This window comes from Hyla sarda, chromosome 1 (genome assembly GCF_029499605.1).
Source record: "Hyla sarda isolate aHylSar1 chromosome 1, aHylSar1.hap1, whole genome shotgun sequence".
Lineage (NCBI taxonomy): Eukaryota > Metazoa > Chordata > Amphibia > Anura > Hylidae > Hyla > Hyla sarda.
The window spans coordinates 612,420,467-612,440,443 of NC_079189.1; the positions used below are offsets into that span (position 1 = coordinate 612,420,467).

The following is a 19,977-nucleotide window of genomic DNA, read 5'->3' on the forward strand; positions in this document are numbered from 1 at the left end:
TTGTTGTACACCTGTGTAGTGGTTTATCTGAATGATATTCTCATCTACTCCCCCGACTTGTCCACTCACCGAAAGCAAGTGCGCCTTGTCTTATGACGATTATAGGAGAATGGACTGTACGCCAAGATGGAAAAGTGTGTCTTTGAGCAGTCCTCATTACCCTTCTTGGGATACATTGTCTCCTGTTCTGGCCGAAAATGGACCCCGACAAGGTATCAGCCGTCCTGAACTGGCCTCGTCCACAGGGGCTCCGTGCCTTTCAAAGGTTCCTGGGGTTTGCCAATTTCTATAGACAGTTTATCCCAAACTTCTCTTCCCTCACAGCTCCTATTTCTGCTCTGATGAAGAAAGTGACGGATGTGAAGAAGTGGACCCCTGAAGCAGAGTCAGATTTCTAGCATCTCAAGGACTGCTTTGCTGCCTCTCTAGTTCTTCAATCATCCAGATACCTCCAAACAGTTCTTTCTTGAAGTTGACGCTTTATCTATTGGAGCAGGTGCCGTCCTGTTGCAGAAGAACTCTAAAGGGAAGTTATCTCATGTATTCATCTGCGGACAGGAACTATACCTTGAGAGCTGCTTGCTATCAATTTGGCCTTGGAGGAATGGAGATACCTCCTGGAGGGGGTTCTGAATCCAGTGGTGATATACACTGACCATAAGAACCTAACGTATCTACAGTCTGCACAGCGACTAAATCCTCGTCAGGCCCCATGGGCCCTTTTCTTTGCCAGGTTTAATATCCTTCTGCATTTCTGCCCAGAGAGATAAGAATGTGAAGGCCCCAGCAGACCAGAGTGAAGAACCTTAACAAATCGATCTGTCTCGTCTGGTTTCTGTGGTCGAAGTCAAGGTGAAAGACATTCAGTGCATGGAGCGAACTCTGCTCAGTGGACCATGACTGCCGATGCCGGCCACCATGCCCCTTCCTTTCACGTCTATGCGAGAAGGCTATGTACTAGCCGTCAGGCCCCATCCCATATACATGAATGGAGGGGGCGTGGTGTGACATCAGGAGGGGGGGGCGTGACTGCGACATCACTATCACGGCCTCCAGCTCCGAGCATTCTGAACAAAATGTCCAGAATGCTGGAGCATTGGAGTACCCCTATAAATCTTTGGCAGATATTTTGTGTCTTTATTTCTCAACATGTTTCTTACGACCCTGATGACTATTTGCTATCCAATAAGCATTGAAGTTTATACAACTTGGAATTGGAAAAATTTATAAAAATGATGCAACAAATAGTAGAAAACAGAAGATTGCACTCACCCATCGGAGGTAAAACGATATCTTTATTCGATGCTTGTTAAAACATGTGGAGGTAGGGGTAGAGAGATGCGGTCAGCTGACCGCATCTCTCTACCCCTACCTCCACATGTTTTAACAAGCATCGAATAAAGATATCGTTTTACCTCCGATGGGTGAGAGCAATCTTCTGTTTTCTACTATTTGTTGCATACAATATCTCTGGACTTATGATTAGAACCCCCAGGAGTGTTTCCTATCTCTGCGCCTCTCCACTCCACACGGCAGTTCATTAACCCCTGCTTACCTGCATTGGTGCTGGCCCTGTCTTAGTATAAGCCATAGTATAAAAATGATGATATGGTCAAAATACTCCCCTGCCTAATAATAAACACGGTGTATATGCACGTTCACACTATATGCACACTCACACTATATGCACACTCACACTATATGCACACTCACACTATATGCACACTCACACTATATGCACACTCACACTATATGCACACTCACACTATATGCACACTCACACTATATGCACACTCACACTATATGCACACTCACACTATATGCACGCTCACACTATATGCACGCTCACACTATATGCACGCTCACACTATATGCACGCTCACACTATATGCACGTTCACACTATATGCACACTCACACTATATGCACACTCACACTATATGCACACTCACACTATATGCACACTCACACTATATGCACACTCACACTATATGCACACTCACACTATATGCACGCTCACACTATATGCACGCTCACACTATATGCACGCTCACACAATATGCACACTCACACTATATGCACACTCACACTTACCTTCTAGTATAAATCAATCAGGTAGGTGCACCCAGCCCCTCCCCCCAGCAAGTTACTAGTGTATGTAATAAACATCCTGGCTTGGTGCTGAGCACAGTCACAGTGAAATACTTTACAGCATCAAGCCAAGATGGCGGACATCACATCATCATCAGGAATGTCCCACTGGGATGGTGGAGACATATGCAGCAGTCCTTCCATCCAGCAGGTATATTTAATGTCCATATCCCAACTATATTCTACATCAATATTATAAATGCACAATGTGTGTTATCTCCCATAACCGGGTCACATGATCATCCATATTTAGTTAATGTTTTGGCTAAATGGGGGAAAATACAGAAGAAAAGAGACAGGACAGAGAGATGAAAGAATTCTACACAAAATTACTGCAGCCGGTGAGTAAAATCTGTGACTCTTCTCTGTATTAAGTGATTACTACTTACCTGGGCGGTTTCCTGTAGATATGTCCTCTTTATACTGCTCATCACTGCTCACATCTGTCTCTTCTTCTTCCTTTATGTCTGTAGGATTAATATAGATCAGATCTTTCCCTGTATGAATGTCCTCCTTATACTGCTCATCACCGCTCACATCGGTCTCTACTTCTTCTTCCTTTACGTCTGTAGCATTAATATAGATCAGAACTTTCCCTGTAGATATGTCCTCCTTATACTGCTCATCACCCCTCACATCTGTCTCTTCTTCTTCCTTTATGTTTGTAGCATTAATATAGATCTGATCTTTCCCTGTAGGAATGTCCTCCTTATACTGCTCAACAAGAGGACGGGGACACCTCTCTGGTGTTGTTCTCTTACTGGATCTGACTGTAGGGAACACATACAGAGACTGAATTCATTCTTTACATACAAATAATGAGAGGACGTGTGTATATAGTCATGTCTATTACCTGGTGATGTGAGGGGCTGCTGATCCTCCATCATGACCTGATCCTTGTACTGATCCTTGTGTCCTTCTACATACTCCCACTCCTCCATGGAGAAATAGACCGCCACGTCCTGACACCTTATAGGAACCTGATACATAATGATACAGTCATCACCCCGACCCCTCCAGTGGTGTTACTGTATAATGTCCCAGCATTACCAGCAGTGTCACCTCTCCAGTCATCACCAGACCCCTCCATTACTGTATAATGTCCCAGCATTCCCAGCAGTGTCACCTCTCCAGTCATCACCAGACCTCTCCATTACTGTATAATGTCCCAGCAGTGTCACCTCTCCAGTCATCACCAGACCCCTCCATTACTGTATAATGTCCCAGCAGTGTCACCTCTCCAGTCATCACCAGACCCCTCCATTACTGTATAATGTCCCAGCAGTGTCACCTCTCCAGTCATTACCAGACCCCTCCATTACTGTATAATGTCCCAGCAGTGTCACCTCTCCAGTCATCACCAGACCCCTCCATTACTGTATAATGTCCCAGCATTCCCAGCAGTGTCACCTCTCCAGTCATCACCAGACCCCTCCATTACTGTATAATGTCCCAGCAGTGTCACCTCTCCAGTCATCACCAGACCCCTCCATTACTGTATAATGTCCCAGCAGTGTCACCTCTCCAGTCATCACCAGACCCCTCCATTACTGTATAATGTCCCAGCAGTGTCACCTCTCCAGTCATCACCAGACTCCTCCATTACTGTATAATGTCCCAGCAGGGTCACCTCTCCGGTCATCACCAGACCCCTCCATTACTGTATAATGTCCCAGCAGGGTCACCTCTCCGGTCATCACCAGACCCCTCCATTACTGTATAATGTCCCAGCATTCCCAGCAGTGCCACCTCTCCAGTCATCACCAGACCCCTCCATTACTGTATAATGTCCCAGCAGTGTCACCTCTCCAGTCATCACCAGACCCCTCCATTACTGTATAATGTCCCAGCAGTGTCACCTCTCTAGTCATCACCAGACCCCTCCATTACTGTATAATGTCCCAGCAGGGTCACCTCTCCAGTCATCACCAGACCCCTCCATTACTGTATAATGTCCCAGCAGTGTCACCTCTCCAGTCATCACCAGACCCCTCCATTACTGTATAATGTCCCAGCAGTGTCACCTCTCCAGTCATCACCAGACCCCTCCATTACTGTATAATGTCCCAGCATTCCCAGCAGTGTCACCTCTCCAGTCATCACCAGACCCCTCCATTACTGTATAATGTCCCAGCAGTGTCACCTCTCCAGTCATCACCAGACCCTCCATTAATGTATAATGTCCCAGCAGTGTCACCTCTCCAGTCATCACCAGACCCTCCATTAATGTATAATGTCCCAGCAGTGTCACCTCTCCAGTCATCACCAGACCCCTCCATTACTGTATAATGTCCCAGCATTCCCAGCAGTGTCACCTCTCCAGTCATCACCAGACCCCTCCATTACTGTATAATGTCCCAGCAGTGTCACCTCTCCAGTCATCACCAGACCCCTCCATTACTGTATAATGTCCCAGCAGTGTCACCTCTCCAGTCATCACCAGACCCCTCCCCATTACTGTATAATGTCCCAGCAGGGTCACCTCTCCAGTCAGCAGCTCCATCATCTTGTTGATGAGTTCTCGGATCTTCTGTTCATCCATTTCCTCATGTATCAGGGAGTGAGGTGGGGGCCCCGGGATTGGGCTCAGGGTTCTTCCCAATACTTCATACACAGGGGCCCGACAGCGCCCACTAGAGGATTTCTTCACTACTGTGTAATCCTGTGTATAGAGAGACACATTAATAACACTACATATGTGGTTGCCCAGTACAGAATGTGCCATTCTGTACCCCTGTCAGTCCTATCAGGCGGACTCAGTCCATGTCTCCTGGCCTCACACTCCTCAGGAATCTTTTACAACCTAAAGTTATATCTGAGTTAATGTAACACTGTGTTGTAATACTATGTCATTGTGCCTTTAACCCCTTAAGGACTGAGCACTTTTTCACCTTAAGGACTTGGCCATTTTTTGCAAATCTGACCACTGTCATTTTAAACATTAATAACTCTGGAATGCTTTTAGTTATCATTCTGATTCCGAGAAAGTATTTTCGTGACATATTTTACTTTAACATAGTGGTAAAATTTTGTGGTAACTTGCATCCTTTCTTGGTGAAAAATCCCAAATTTGATGAAAAAATTTAAAATTTAGCATTTTTCTAACTTTGAAGCTCTCTGCTTGTAAGGAAAATGGATATTCCCCAAAAAAAATTTTTATTCACATATACAATATGTCTACTTTATGTTTGCATCATCAAATTGACGTGTTTTTACTTTTGGAAGACACCAGAGGGCTTCAAAGTTCAGCAGCAATTTTCCAATTTTTCACAAAGTTTTGAAACTCGCTTTTTTTCAGGGACCAGTTCAGGTTTGAAGTGGATTTGAAGGGTCTTCATATTAGAAATACCCCATAAATGATCCCATTATAAAAACTGAACCCCCCTAAGTATTCAAAATGACATTCAGTAAGCGTTTTAACCCTTTAGGTGTTTCACAGGAAAAGCAGCAAAGTGAAGGAGAAAATTCAAAATCTTCATTTTTTACACTCGCATGTTCTTGTAAACCCAATTTTTTTATTTTTACAAGGGGTAAAAGGAGAAAATGTATACTTATATGTGTAACCCAATGTCTCCCGAGTAAGCACATACCTCATATGTCTATGTTAATTGTTTGGCGGGCGCAGTAGAGGGCTCAGAAGGGAAGGAGCGACAAATGGTTTTTGGGGGGCATGTCACCTTTAGGAAGCCCCTATGGTGCCAGAACAGCAAAAAAAAACACATGGCATACCATTTTGGAAACTAGACCCCTCGGGGAACATAAAAAGGGGTAAAGTAAACCTTAATACCCCACAGGTGATTCACGACTTTTGCATATGTAAAAAAATTTTTACCTAAAATGCTTGGTTTCCCAAAAAATTTTCATTTTTACAAAGGGTTAAAGCAGAAAATACCCCCCAAAATTTTAAGCCCAATTTCTCCCGATTCAGAAAACACCCCATATGGGGGTGAAAAGTGCTCTGCTGGTGCACTACAGGTCTCAGAAGAGAAGGAGTCACATTTGGCTTTTTGAAAGCAAATTTTGCTCTGGGGGCATGCCGCATTTAGGAAGCCCCTATGGTGCCAGATGGCATACCATTTTGGAAACTAGACCCCTCGGGGAACGTAACAAGGGGTAATGTGAACCTTTATACCCCACAGGCGTTTCACGACTTTTGCATATGTAAAAAAAAAAAAAATATTTTTTTAACCTAAAATGCTTCATTTCCCAAAAATGTGACATTTTAAAAAAGGGTAAAAGCAGAAAATACCCCCCAAAATTTGTAACACAATTTCTCCTGAGTACGGCGATACCCCATATGTGACCCTAAACTGTTGCCTTGAAATACGACAGGGCTCCAAAGTGAGAGCGCCATGCGCATTTGAGGCCTAAATTAGGGATTGCATAGAGGTGGACATAGGGGAATTCTACGCCAGTGATTCCCAAACAGGGTGCCTCCAGCTGTTGTAAAACTCCCAGCATGCCTGGACAGTCAGTGGCTGTCTGGTAATACTGGGAGTAGTTGTTTTGCAACAGCTGGAGGCTCCGTTTTGGAAACCGTGGCGTACCAGACATTTTTCATTTTTATTGGGGAGGGGAGGGGGGCTGTGTAGGGGTATGTGTATATGTAGTGTTTTTTACTTTTTATTTTATTTTTTGTGGTAGTGTAGTGTTTTTAGGGTACAGTCGCATGGGCGGGGGTTCACAGTAGTTTCTCGCTGGCAGTTTGAGCTGCGGCAGAAAATTTGCCGCAGCTCAAACTTGCAGCCGGATACTTACTGTAAACCTCTGCCCATGTGAGTGTACCCTGTACATTATTATTATTGGGGGGGACGGGGACATCCAGCTGTTGCAAAACTACAACTCCCAGCATGCGCTGACAGACTGTACATGCTGAGAGTTTTAGTTTTGCAACAGCTGTAGGCACACTGGTTATGTATCACTGAGTTTGTGACCTTACTCAGTGTTTCAAAACCAGTGTGCCTCCAGCTGTTGTAAAACTACAACTCCCAGCATGTACGGTGCATGGTGTAAGGTGACTGCTGGAAGTTGTAGTTTGCAACAGCTGGAGGCACACCGGTCGTGAAACACTGAGTTAGGTAAAAAAAAAAGAGTTTCACAACCAGTGTGCCTTCAGCTGTTGCAAAACTACAACTCTCAGCAGTCACCGACAGCCAAGGGGCACGCTGGGAGTTGTAGTTATGCAACCAGCAGATGCATCACTACAACTCCCAGCATGCACTTTAGCTGTTTGTGCAAGCTGGGAGTTGTAGTTATACAACAGTTGAAGGTACACTTTTCCATAGAGAAAATGTGCCTCCAGCTGTTGCAAAACCATAAGTCCCAGCATGCCCGTAAGGGAATGCTGGGAGTTGTGGTGGTCTGCCTCCTGCTGTTGCATAACTACAGCTCCCAGCATGCCCTTTTTGCATGCTGGGAGCTGTTGCTAAGCAACAGCAGGAGGCTGTAACTCACCTCCTGCTGCTGCTCCGTCGCAGGACAGTCCCTCGCCGCGGCCGTCGCTCCTGGGGCCCCGATCCCAACAGGGACGCCGGGGATCGGGGTCCCCAGCACCCGGGGTCTTCTTCTCACACCCTCTCACGTCCTCCGGAAGAGGGGCGGAGCGGGTAAGGGAGTGACACCCGCAGCAGGCGCCCTGATTGGTCGGCCGGTAAACCGGCCGACGAATCAGGGCGATTGTGAGGTGGCGCCAGTGCCACCTCACCCCTGCTGGCTCTGGCTGTTCGGGGCCATCGGAGACGGCCCCGATCAGCCAGTAGTGCCGGGTCACCGGAGACCCGATAGACCCGGAATCGCCGCAGATCGCTGGACTGAATTGTCCAGCGATCTGCGGCCATCGCCGACATGGGGGGGCATAATGACCCCCCTGGGCGATATGCTGGGATGCCTGCTGAACGATTTCAACAGGCATCCGGCTCCGGTCCCCAACCGGCTAGTGGTGGGGACCGGAATTCCCATGGGTGTTTGGATACGCCCTGCGTCCTTAAGAGGTTAAATACTGTTGCTAAGGGTTATGTAACCAAGGAAGGTGTAAGGTGAACAGGTGACTTATATGGGAAAAAGGATTCCTCCAAATTGCTCCCATAAATACCTGTGAGGAGTCAGTTTAGTTGCAGTTTAGCTGAGGTACAGCTTGAGTAAAGTTGTCTGGTGTTCCTGAGGGAGGCCCAAGGCCTAGTCGCATCTACTACCAGTTCACCCCTGCAGGTGAAAGTCAAAGTCTGGTGGTAAGCACAAATACAGGGGAGAAGTCTAGTCAAGATAGTCAAGTGTCATTTATCAAAGTCAGCGTGGGTTGTACAAGTCAGTCCAAGTTCACTACAAGTCCCAGCAAGCCGATAAGCTTCATAAAATTCACCGTACATCTCATTGGGCTTAAACTGAGCTGTAAAGACTTTAACACCTTGTCTGCCTCAGTAAAAAGCCGGAGTGCTTAATTACCCTGCGCCTGGCCCAGGAATCATCGGCTATACCTCAGGTGGTGAATTAGGTAAACCATGCCTTGGCATCTCGATCACAAAGGGTTAATACCATCTGCCCTTCCATACCCATCACCACACATACATTCCCAGAATCCCTCACCTCTCCAGTCATATCCATCTGTTATTACATAGATAAGAATGAGGTCATGTGACATCACTCCCAGAATCCCTCACCTCTCCAGTCATATCCATCTGTTATTACATAGATAAAAATGAGGTCATGTGACATCACTCCCAGAATCCCTCACCTCTCCACTCATATCCATCTGTTATTACATAGATAAGAATGAGGTCATGTGACATCACTCCCAGAATCCCTCACCTCTCCACTCATATCCATCTGTTATTACATAGATAAGAATGAGGTCATGTGACATCACTCCCAGAATCCCTCACCTCTCCAGTCATATCCATCTGTTATTACATAGATAAGAATGAGGTCATGTGACATCACTCCCAGAATCCCTCACCTCTCCAGTTATATCCATCTGTTATTACATAGATAAGAATGAGGTCATGTGACATCACTCCCAGAATCCCTCACCTCTCCAGTCATATCCATCTGTTATTAAACAGATAAGAATGAGGTCATGTGACATCACTCCCAGAATCCCTCACCTCTCCAGTCATATCCATCTGTTATTACATAGATAAGAATGAGGTCATGTGACATCACTCCCAGAATCCCTCACCTCTCCAGTCATATCCATCTGTTATTACAGAGATAAGAATGAGGTCATGTGACATCACTCCCAGAATCCCTCACCTCTCCAGTCATATCCATCTGTTATTACATAGATAAGAATGAGGTCATGTGACATCACTCCCAGAATCCCTCACCTCTCCAGTAAGCCGGAAGAGTATCTGTAGGGTGAGGTTTATGATCCTGTCGGCCATCTTGTTCCTGTCTCTCTCCATGGTTGATGGGTCATCCAGGAGAATTCTCTTATATAGAAGATATCAGCAGAGGATCCTGGATTGGAGAAACCTGAAGGGAAGAAGAGGAGACGATGAGAAATGGCGGCTGCTAATAGAAACAACAACAGACGGAGAAAGAGACAAATACACAGAAAGTTCTGGATCTTGTGATTTTCTTCCTTAAGTCATAAAACCTTTTGGATCTGAAGGGGTTAATAGTAATGTCCCCTCCCCCAGCGCTCCTGATGTCACCACAAACGTATATACCTCCACCTGCAGACTGTACAGGAGCCGTGTGCTTACAGGACCTGCGATGATGTCACCGTCATGTGATCAGTCACATGGAGGAGGAGGAGTCACATGATCAGGGGCTGCTGCTCTAGGCTCATCTGCTCAGTGTATGCAGGACTCTGCTGTGCTGGTTGTGATCGCTGCTGGATGAGCTGAAGTTATGTGTATGCAGCAGAGCTGTGTGTGTGTGATGTGCGTGGTGCAGAGCTGTGTATGTGTGTGTTATATATGTCTGCAGCAGAGCTGTGTGTAATGTGCATGTAGCTGAGCTGTATGTGTACACAGTAGAGCTGTATATGTGTAATGTGCATGTAGCTGAGCTGTATGTGTACACAGTAGAGCTGTATATGTGTAATGTACATGTAACTGAGCTGTATGTGTACACAGTAGAGCTGTATATGTGTAATGTGCATGTAGCTGAGCTGTATGTGTACACAGTAGAGCTGTATATGTGTAATGTACATGTAGCTGAGCTGTATGTGTACACAGTAGAGCTGTATATGTGTAATGTACATGTAGCTGAGCTGTATGTGTACACAGTAGAGCTGTATATGTGTAATGTACATGTAGCTGAGCTGTATGTGTACACAGTAGAGCTGTATATGTGTAATGTGCATGTAGCTGAGCTGTATGTGTACACAGTAGAGCTGTATATGTGTAATGTGCATGTAGCTGAGCTGTATGTGTACACAGTAGAGCTGTATATGTGTAATGTACATGTAGCTGAGCTGTATGTGTACACAGTAGAGCTGTATATGTGTAGTGTACATGTAGCTGAGCTGGATGTGTACACAGTAGAGCTGTATATGTGTAATGTACATGTAGCTGAGCTGGATGTGTACACAGTAGAGCTGTATATGTGTAATGTACATGTAGCTGAGCTGGATGTGTACACAGTAGAGCTGTATATGTGTAATGTACATGTAGCTGAGCTGGATGTGTACACAGTAGAGCTGTATATGTGTAATGTACATGTAGCTGAGCTGTATGTGTACACAGTAGAGCTTTATATGTGTAATGTACATGTAGCTGAGCTGTATGTGTACACAGTAGTGCTGTATATGTGTAATGTGCATGTAGCTGAGCTGTATGTGTACACAGTAGAGCTGTATATGTGTAATGTGCATGTAGCTGGGCTGTATGTGTACACAGTAGAGCTGTATATGTGTAATGTGCATGTAGCTGAGCTGTATGTGTACACAGTAGAGCTGTATATGTGTAATGTGCATGTAGCTGAGCTGTATGTGTACACAGTAGAGCTGTATATGTGTAATGTGCATGTAGCTGAGCTGTATGTGTACACAGTAGAGCTGTATATGTGTAATGTACATGTAGCTGACCTGTATGTGTACACAGTAGAGCTGCATATGTGTAATGTACATGTAGCTGAGCTGTATGTGTACACAGTAGAGCTGTATATGTGTAATGTACACAGTAGAGCTGTATATGTGTAATGTGCATGTAGCTGAGCTGTATGTGTACACAGTAGAGCTGTATATGTGTAATGTGCATGTAGCTGAGCTGTATGTGTACACAGTAGAGCTGTATATGTGTAATGTGCATGTAGCTGGGCTGTATGTGTACACAGTAGAGCTGTATATGTGTAATGTGCATGTAGCTGAGCTGTATGTGTACACAGTAGAGCTGTATATGTGTAATGTGCATGTAGCTGGGCTGTATGTGTACACAGTAGAGCTGTATATGTGTAATGTGCATGTAGCTGGGCTGTATGTGTACACAGTAGAGCTGTATATGTGTAATGTACATGTAGCTGAGCTGTATGTGTACACAGTAGAGCTGTATATGTGTAATGTGCATGTAGCTGAGCTGTATGTGTACACAGTAGAGCTGTATATGTGTAATGTACATGTAGCTGAGCTGTATGCGTACACAGTAGGGCTGTATATGTGTAATGTACATGTAGCTGAGCTGTATGCGTACACAGTAGAGCTGTATATGTGTAATGTACATGTAGCTGAGCTGTATGTGTACACAGTAGAGCTGTATATGTGTAATGTACAGAGACACGTCATGTTATAATGTCGGAGATCATGGAATCTGACCCCCTCTTTATCCCTAGGTAGCATCAGTTTACTGAGGGCGATACGCGGTCTGTGTCCCGCCCAAATACATTTTGTAAATACTGAGTTCAGTTTCGTTACATCTGAGCGCTTGATTAGGACTGGAATAGTCTGCATAGGATATAACAGCTTCGCAAAGCTCATCATTTTTAGCAAATGGCAACGCGCCAAGAAAGGCAGAGGTAACGATTTCCACCCTTCCAGCTCTGAACAAATGCGCTGTATCAAAGGGGGGTAATTCAAAGAATATAGGGACTTCGGGGTCCTGTCTATCCAAATACCCAGATATTTCAGTGAAGTCCTTGTTACTTGTATGGGAACATCTTTATATGCTTACGACATTCCACTATTCCTAGCCGAGAGATCCAAGAGAGTACTCTTGGAGACGTTGATCCGAAAGCCAGACACTAGCCCATAGTCTTCTAGGTACTCCATAACCGTAATCAGATCTCTCTCAGGGTTGGCCAGGAGTAGCAGCAGGTCATCCACAAAAAGGGCTACCTTAACAGCCGACATACCTATAGGAATTCCCTGGATGTCCAGTGCTGAAGCAAGAACTCTAGACGGGTTCCATAGCTAGATTGAAAAGCAATGGTGATAACGGGCACCCCTGTCTGGTCCCCTTCTGCAGAGTAAAAGCCGGCGATATGAACCCTGGGGTATGGATCCTGGCTACCGGGGTCATGTACAGCGTCTGCAAATACTGTAAAAAGGGCCCCCAAAACCCATAAGACCCAGAACCCTCCACAGCCATCCCCATACCACGTTATCAAATGCTTTCTCCGCATCGATTGAGAGGATGGCTGGGGAGGGGTGCACATCTGGTCTGACTTGTAATTCGTCGAACACTGCCGCCACTTTACGTAAGTTTGCAACTGCCGACCTCCCCTGAATAAAACCCACTTGGTTTGGAGAGATGATTCTCGGAAGAATCATCGCTAAATGGTCTGCCCTGATGTTGGAGATCAACTTTATATCTAAATTGATCAACGAGATGGGCCGATACCCTTCCGGCCGGATAAGGTCCTTCCCCGGCTTAGGGAGCACCTTTATATAGGCTGTATTTGAGTCCATGGGTATGTGTGCGCCTGTCAGGTAAGTATTGTATAAGGACAATAAAGTGTGAGAAATCTCCGGGTCGGAATACCCATCAGGGCCCCGCGCCTTCTGTGGCTTCAGGCCCTTCACCACTCTTTCCAGTTCCTCTATAGTCACCGGTGCATTTAATCTGGCCCTATCATCTTTGTCTAAATGAGGGAGATTTGCCAAAGACAACCAGTCTCGGGCCGGTGGAGTGTCATTCTGAGTATGGGAGTAGAGGTCTCCAAAGAAATCCTTCAGAATTTCATTTATTTTTTTTGGCTCTGTGTGTGACCGACCCACCCTATCTTTTAAAACGCGGAATGAATGTAGCCGGAAGATTGCCCTTAGCAAATCTGGCCAGGAGGCGTCCGGGCTTATTTCCGTATTTAAAGAGGGAAGCCTCAAAATGGGATCTATGTAAATTTTCCACCCACGCTTCATATGCAGACTTTGCCGCTACCCAGGCCTGCTTATGCATGAGTGTAGGGGCTTCCTCAAACAGTGTATAAGCTTTCCTCAGTGCAAGACCTAATTGATGGATCTGATGTTTAGTCTTATTCTTCAGTGAATTCACATATGCCACTATCCACTCAAGACCACCTTTGCAGTATTCCAATACAACTGTGGGGAATTCACATGTTGGGCATTATCCCGGGCGTATTCCATCCACCACCCTTTTAACAGTGAATGAAATTGCTCATCTCTCGCTAAGCCTACTGGGAATCTCCAAAGAATGTCAGATCCCATAGGGATTCTATCATAAAGACACATTAGCAGGGGGGCGTGATCTGAAATTCCCAAGTCTTCATAACTGATTTTCATTACTTTGGACCAATCCTGGACCAGGAATCCTGGGAGTGAGAATAATGGCTGAACTCTCGAGCCTCCGGAAGATGCACCCTCCAACAATCTTCTAAATGAGTCTGATTGGACCACCGGTCCAGGACTGAATCGCCACTTCTAGGAGGTACCACTGGCCTACTATTATTCCTCCTGTCCTCTACTGGGTTAGGTACCGAATTGAAATCTCCCATCACAATTTTCTGACCACCCGTGCTCGCCATGACCCTACCTGCCAATACAGCATAAAACTTACCCCCTCCTACGTGTGTGCCATAGATATTAAATAAATGAATATCCTCAGACGCTGTCCTAATCCTCACACTACACAGCCGTCCCTCCCCATCCGACCAAACCTCTGAAAGTTCCCCTTGGAAGTTTTTATGAAAAAGGATCAGGACCCCTGCCGTCCTACCTACTGCCGGTGACCCTTCCATCCGCCCGACCCACCACTTCTTCATTCTGCCAAAGTCTTCCTGACCCAGGTGGGTTTCCTGCAATAGTACTACATCGGGCGATATCCGTTTAAGATGCCTCAGGACCATACCTCTTTTGTGGGGAGACCGGAGACCCTTCACGTTCCAAGATACAATCCACATGAAGTGGTTGTAAGTTGTGGCCGTACACTTAGTAGAAAGCGAGAAAAATGATGAGTAAACAGAACAAAAGATACATGAGTAGCGTACATCATTAGCCCCTTCCCTCCTCCCCAAACAAAACAAGAAAATATCCCACCCAACATCAAAAAAATGAGCATGCTCGGAGGCAGTGATATCTACCCTCCGCAGCCATTCTGCTCTCTGGACCTCCATATTCCCATACGACAATTGCAACATCTATAATAACCACAATCCCTCCAAGTAAGGGGCGACCCCGTCCCTGCATGCAACATATTAGTAGACAGAAAGGACATAGAAAGCAGACGCTTCCTAGACAAGACCCCTTCCCCCCTCCTCGACAAACAACACCTAACTTGGTAAGATGTCCTCCCCCCCCCCCCATCTGAGCAGAGCTAGTGTAACTTCCTCTCTACGGCTGTACTGAGGTATGATATTAAGCAACTGCTACCCTTACCTCTTACCCCTTACCTCGCTCCCCCCCTCTTGTAACCTCTCCAAACCCCTCCCCTTCTTAGCAGTCATAACAAGCTACCCTCGGCAATCTAACTGAACTTATCTATCAACCCGCCCTCCTATTGATCGGGGTCAGATTCAAGAGCCAGTACCTTTAGGGCCGGAGTGAACCCCAGTATCTTCCAATGTGAGTACTCGTGACTCCAGGTCAGTCAGCCTCTCGCCATGTTGTGCCGTTACACTATGCATGTCTTGCAAAGATGTTTGTACTGCTACCTCCAGAATCTCCCGCACTCTAGGCGCCATATGTTTAGCCATTGCCTCTGCCAGCCGGTCGTAGTCAATGTTTGGAAAGTCCTTATCTGTGCCCTCCGTCTCCCCCTCAGGATGCCCGCTTCCCGGTGAAGATGTTCTGCTCGGAGCGGTGGGAATCCGCCATGTTGGTTCTCTGGCTGCGGCGCTCAGGGGAGAGCCTGCCGTCTTTCTGCCGGTTCTTGGTGCCCGTTCGCAGTAGATAATGATCCATGCACACCCCAGATGTAGCCGCGATAGCTGGGGGCGGTGGAGATTCAGTCTGCGGGTGAAAAAGGCTCGGGCACAGCTTTCAGGAACGGAGCCGCTCCTAACCACGTCTCTATCGCGTGAAGCCGGAACCGTAAGTCCACTCTTCTTTTTTTTATCCCATCCTTATCAGTCCTATACCCGCATAGATTTTTATTTTTTGGTAATGTCCCAGCGGTCTGCATACTCTCCAGTGCCTTCATGGATCCTACATCCTGGTTGGACCATGGCCTGGTGGTTGTCTCCTTCTCCTTGCAATCCTCTCCCTCATGAAGATGCCATTGGTGCCTCAATGAGTCTCTCCTCAAGTCACCGCCTTTCTGGGAATCGATTTAGTCCTGTATCTGCGAGTATTTTACACCTTATGACGGCACTGTTACTTCCCTGGCTACCCTCTGGGAAGCCCGTAATGTGGTGGTCTGGGGCCACTGTAACGCTCTGGCTTCCCCACTTAGGAAATACGCTTTTGTCCAGGCCCAGGAGCTTAAAGTGGAGAAAGGGAGACTGGAAGTGGCTATGGTGTCCGCCCCTTCTCTTTCACTGCTGAGGAAGCTGGTAGCAGCTGGGGCTCACCTAGGAGACTTCACTCTCCAAAAAGTGAGGCGACTCCGCTTTTATTCTAAACAGCGGTTTTACAGAAGGGTAACAAGGCCCACACCTTGCTTGCAGTCTCTGGGAGCGCACCGCGGCTTAGTCTCCCTCTGCATTGAAAGATACCTCAGGATGTCTGTTATCATCCAGGAGACATCTCCAAGATCTTTTTAGACTACTACTCTAAATTATATTCCCTCCCATCTGACCTGGCTGAGCATGGTGCGGCTTTACAATCCTTCCTCTCCGACTGTCCCCTGCCAGTTCTCTCTTTGGCGGATTGGGAGTCTATTAAAATTCTAATAATCTCTGAAGGGGGTCATGGAAGTGCTTAAATCCCTGCCATTAGGGCACTCACCTGGGCTGAGGGGACCTTATTCGAACCCAGTGACTTCCATCAAACTCCCCTGTGATGGATCCTAGAGTCACCCTACCCACTTGGATGGACTTTAGGACATCACTATTTGTACCCCTCAGTTGATGTTGTCCAGTGACATAAAGCTCAGACTTAAAATACTTTTATTTACTAAAAGTAAACAAGAAACAACAGTGGCACCGATACCTTAGGCCTCCTAAGACCACGAGATGGAGACGGCGTCCCGCTAGTCTGGAAATCCACCCTGGCAACGGAGGTGCTAGGACAATAAAGACTGTAGTCACCAAATAGTAGTAAATGAAGAAAAAAGGTGTCCTGCACTCACCGCTTCAGTCCAGGTAATCCTGCTCCCATCTCGGGTCACGACTCGAACACGGAGGACATGGGTAGTGGAGCGCTCCACTACCCATGTCCTCCGTGTTCGAGTCGTGACCCGAGATGGGAGCAGGATTACCTGGACTGAAGCGGTGAGTGCAGGACACCTTTTTTCTTCATTTACTACTTTTATTTACTGTTTTCATACACTTTCTGCACACGGTCCACTTTCTGTGCACAATACACCTTTTTGCACATGGTCTACCTTTTGCACCCTGTCGAACATTTGCACACTGTCCACCTCCTTTACACAATACACCTTTTGCACATGGTTCACATTTTGCACACAGTCCACTTTTTGCACACGGTTCACCTTTTGTACAATGCACTAATTCTATACATGCTTCTCCTTTTTGCACACAGTCCAACTTCTGCACACCTCCACCTTTTGCACTCAAGGCACTGTATAGGGAGAGCTAATCACCTTTATTGGATTATCTCCCAGACTCACTGTCACCTGTATTGTCTTCACTGACCCTTCCCCCTGTGATGTCCCTCCTATAAAAGAAGACACTTGTTCCACAATAAAGAGTTCTGATTTTATACCTGAAGACTGGTGTTGCCTGGTTCTTTGGGTACAAGGATGCAATAATCTCTAGTTCTGCCTGGGGATATTGCTTGTGATATCCTGGGGCTTGTCATCCGGAAGGAGAAGTCACTTTTGGCGGAGTCAGTCCCCCATATGACAACTGCTAGTTTACCTGTCTTCAACAGGACTTGCCAGGGGTGTCCACTGTCCCAACAAATTTTTGTACTCTGGATTGAACCCCCGAGCATCTCTGGTCTCCTGTTGCACGACAGGGAATTCAAAATCTACCTATTTGCTGATGACGTCCTCCTCATCCTGACCCGCTCTCTGACCCATTGCCTATGTTAGTGATGATTAGGGATGTAAGAAAAAATCGATTTTCGCGATAATCGCGATTTTTTCATTTGCCGATACTGAATCGATTCAAAATATTCTTGAATCGATTCTTTTAGGGATGTGGAATTTTTATCTCCTGACGCCCGGAACAGCATGTCCTGGGCATCAGGAGATAAAAGTTCCACATTTGTGGAGCCGGGCAGGCCGGATCTGACACTGCGTCGCTCTGGGTGTATGGAGCGGGCTCCGACTCGTGCCCGCTCCGTACTATGCGACCCCCGGCTGATTTTAGTAGCCGGGGGCCGCCGCTAATAGCCAGCATGCGGCGATCGCCGCGGCTGGCTATTAAAGGAGTACTCCGGTGCACACTTTTCTCATGTTATCCCGTCCGGGCTGCAAAATAAAAGAAAACGCACTTTATCTTACCTGCCAACGAGCCCCCGGAGCTCCGGTACAGGTGTTCGGTCCCCGGGCTGTATTCTTCTTACTTCCTGTTAGCCCGGCACGTCACACGGAGCTTCAGCCTATCACTGGCCGCAGCGATGTCCCGCCTCTGCTGGTGATAGGCTGTAGCTCCATGTGATGTGCCGGGCTAACAGGAAGTAAGAAGAATACAGCCCGGGGACCCAACACCTGTACCGGAGCTCCGGGGGCTCGTTGGCAGGTAAGATTAAGTGCGTTTTCTTTTATTTTGCAGCCCGGACGGGATAACATGAGAAAAGTGAGCACCGGAGTACTAGATCGCCGCTGTCAAAGCTGACAGCGGCGTCTATTGGGATCTATGAATGCTCCCAGACGGGCGATGTATCGTCACCTAGACGGTATCGCGATATATCGGGATATATCGAATCGCCACACTGGTATCGCGAATCGAATCGCCAAATTCTTGGCGATTCACACCCCTAGTGATGATGGCGGATAAGTCTATGGGGGTGGCTGCCAGTACCTGACATAACCAAATATTACATGGCTGCACACCTCTTCATCTGCTCGCCTGGTCTACGTACCATACATATAGTAAATGAATGGAGATCGAGAAGCTCTGGCTAGCTCCTATCCACCCAAACTCTTTTCTGTGGTCCTCTTCCCACTGACAGCCTCTCCAGGACCCCTCCTGGGCCCCATGGCCGTTTCCAAGTATATTTGGGGTTACTGTGGTGTATGTTTAAGCTCTTCTCTCCCTCATCTCCGCTGTCTTATCATCCGGAGCTGCCTGCTGGTCTGACTTCAGAAATGGTGGGGGGGTGAGGTACTCTTCTTCTATGCGGATGTTGTAGATCCCTTCACTCGCTCCCTATAGTCATGTGACCAGTTGAGCTCTAGACTGAGCAGCTCCATTATTTTCATATACATAATCTTGAATGCACCTTTTCATAGACGGCTATGAATTCCGTATGGTCTCCGCACAAAGAATGAATGTGTTCGTTCTTTGTGGGGACATGGAAAATGGAAACATCTGGCACAGAATAGGGTCCACCTACCATATATTTTGGTTCTGCAAGCGGAAATTCAGAAGGGTGAATGGGAGTACGGAATCCCATAAAAGTTTATGGGCGTTAATTTAGGGCGGAAATCTGCAAGTAGAAATTCTGACGTGTGAATAGACCCTAAGACCAGGTTCACCCTGCAGACCCGCTCAGAAACACATTGCCGTCTATGGGGACGGAAATGCAGTCCGCATGGTCCTAGTGCCGCCTGCGAGATCTCTGACAGAAATTCTGTCTGGTGATTCCACAGTGTGAACCCGGCCAAATATAGAAATTTTGGAAGCAAACTGCTCCTCCATTGATGCACGACCTCCAGGCCTGTATACAGGAGATCCGATCCCTGGAATCACTCACAGCCTCCCGGAACAATACAGGTGCAGCATTCTCTGACATCTGGGACCCATGGGACCGCTTCTTTGATGGAGATCCCCCCTGACCTGTACTCCCTCTTTCCTCCCCTCTCTGTCGTATGTTTTGTCTATTTTCTGTATTTTGTGTCGTTCACTTTGTGTTACTTGACCTTAGTTGCCTCGCCAGGTTCGATGTGCTAGGATCATACTATTAGTGGGAAGTACCGCCCTTCTGTTGAGTTTTCTACTGTTATAACCCTATTCCCCACTGGTGATATTTCCGCCATTGTTGTGACTGTGTAGTTCCTGAGGTTTTGCTATGTTCCTGCTCATATCGTATTATGTGTTACATACTTGCTTGAATGTATTTGCTTCTTACTCCTGGGTTTCATGATGCTTTTTCATAGTTTTGTACACTAAACTACACTTGAACAAAAAAATTAAAAACATGTCC

The 19,977-nt window shown here is 46.6% G+C and overlaps 1 pseudogene; it reads right to left on the reverse strand.

Annotated features, from left to right (window-relative positions):
• Nucleotides 1-19,961, reverse strand: part of LOC130306824 (uncharacterized) — a 77,673-nt pseudogene extending 57,712 nt beyond the window's left edge.
• Nucleotides 19,962-19,977: the final 16 nt, after the last annotated feature.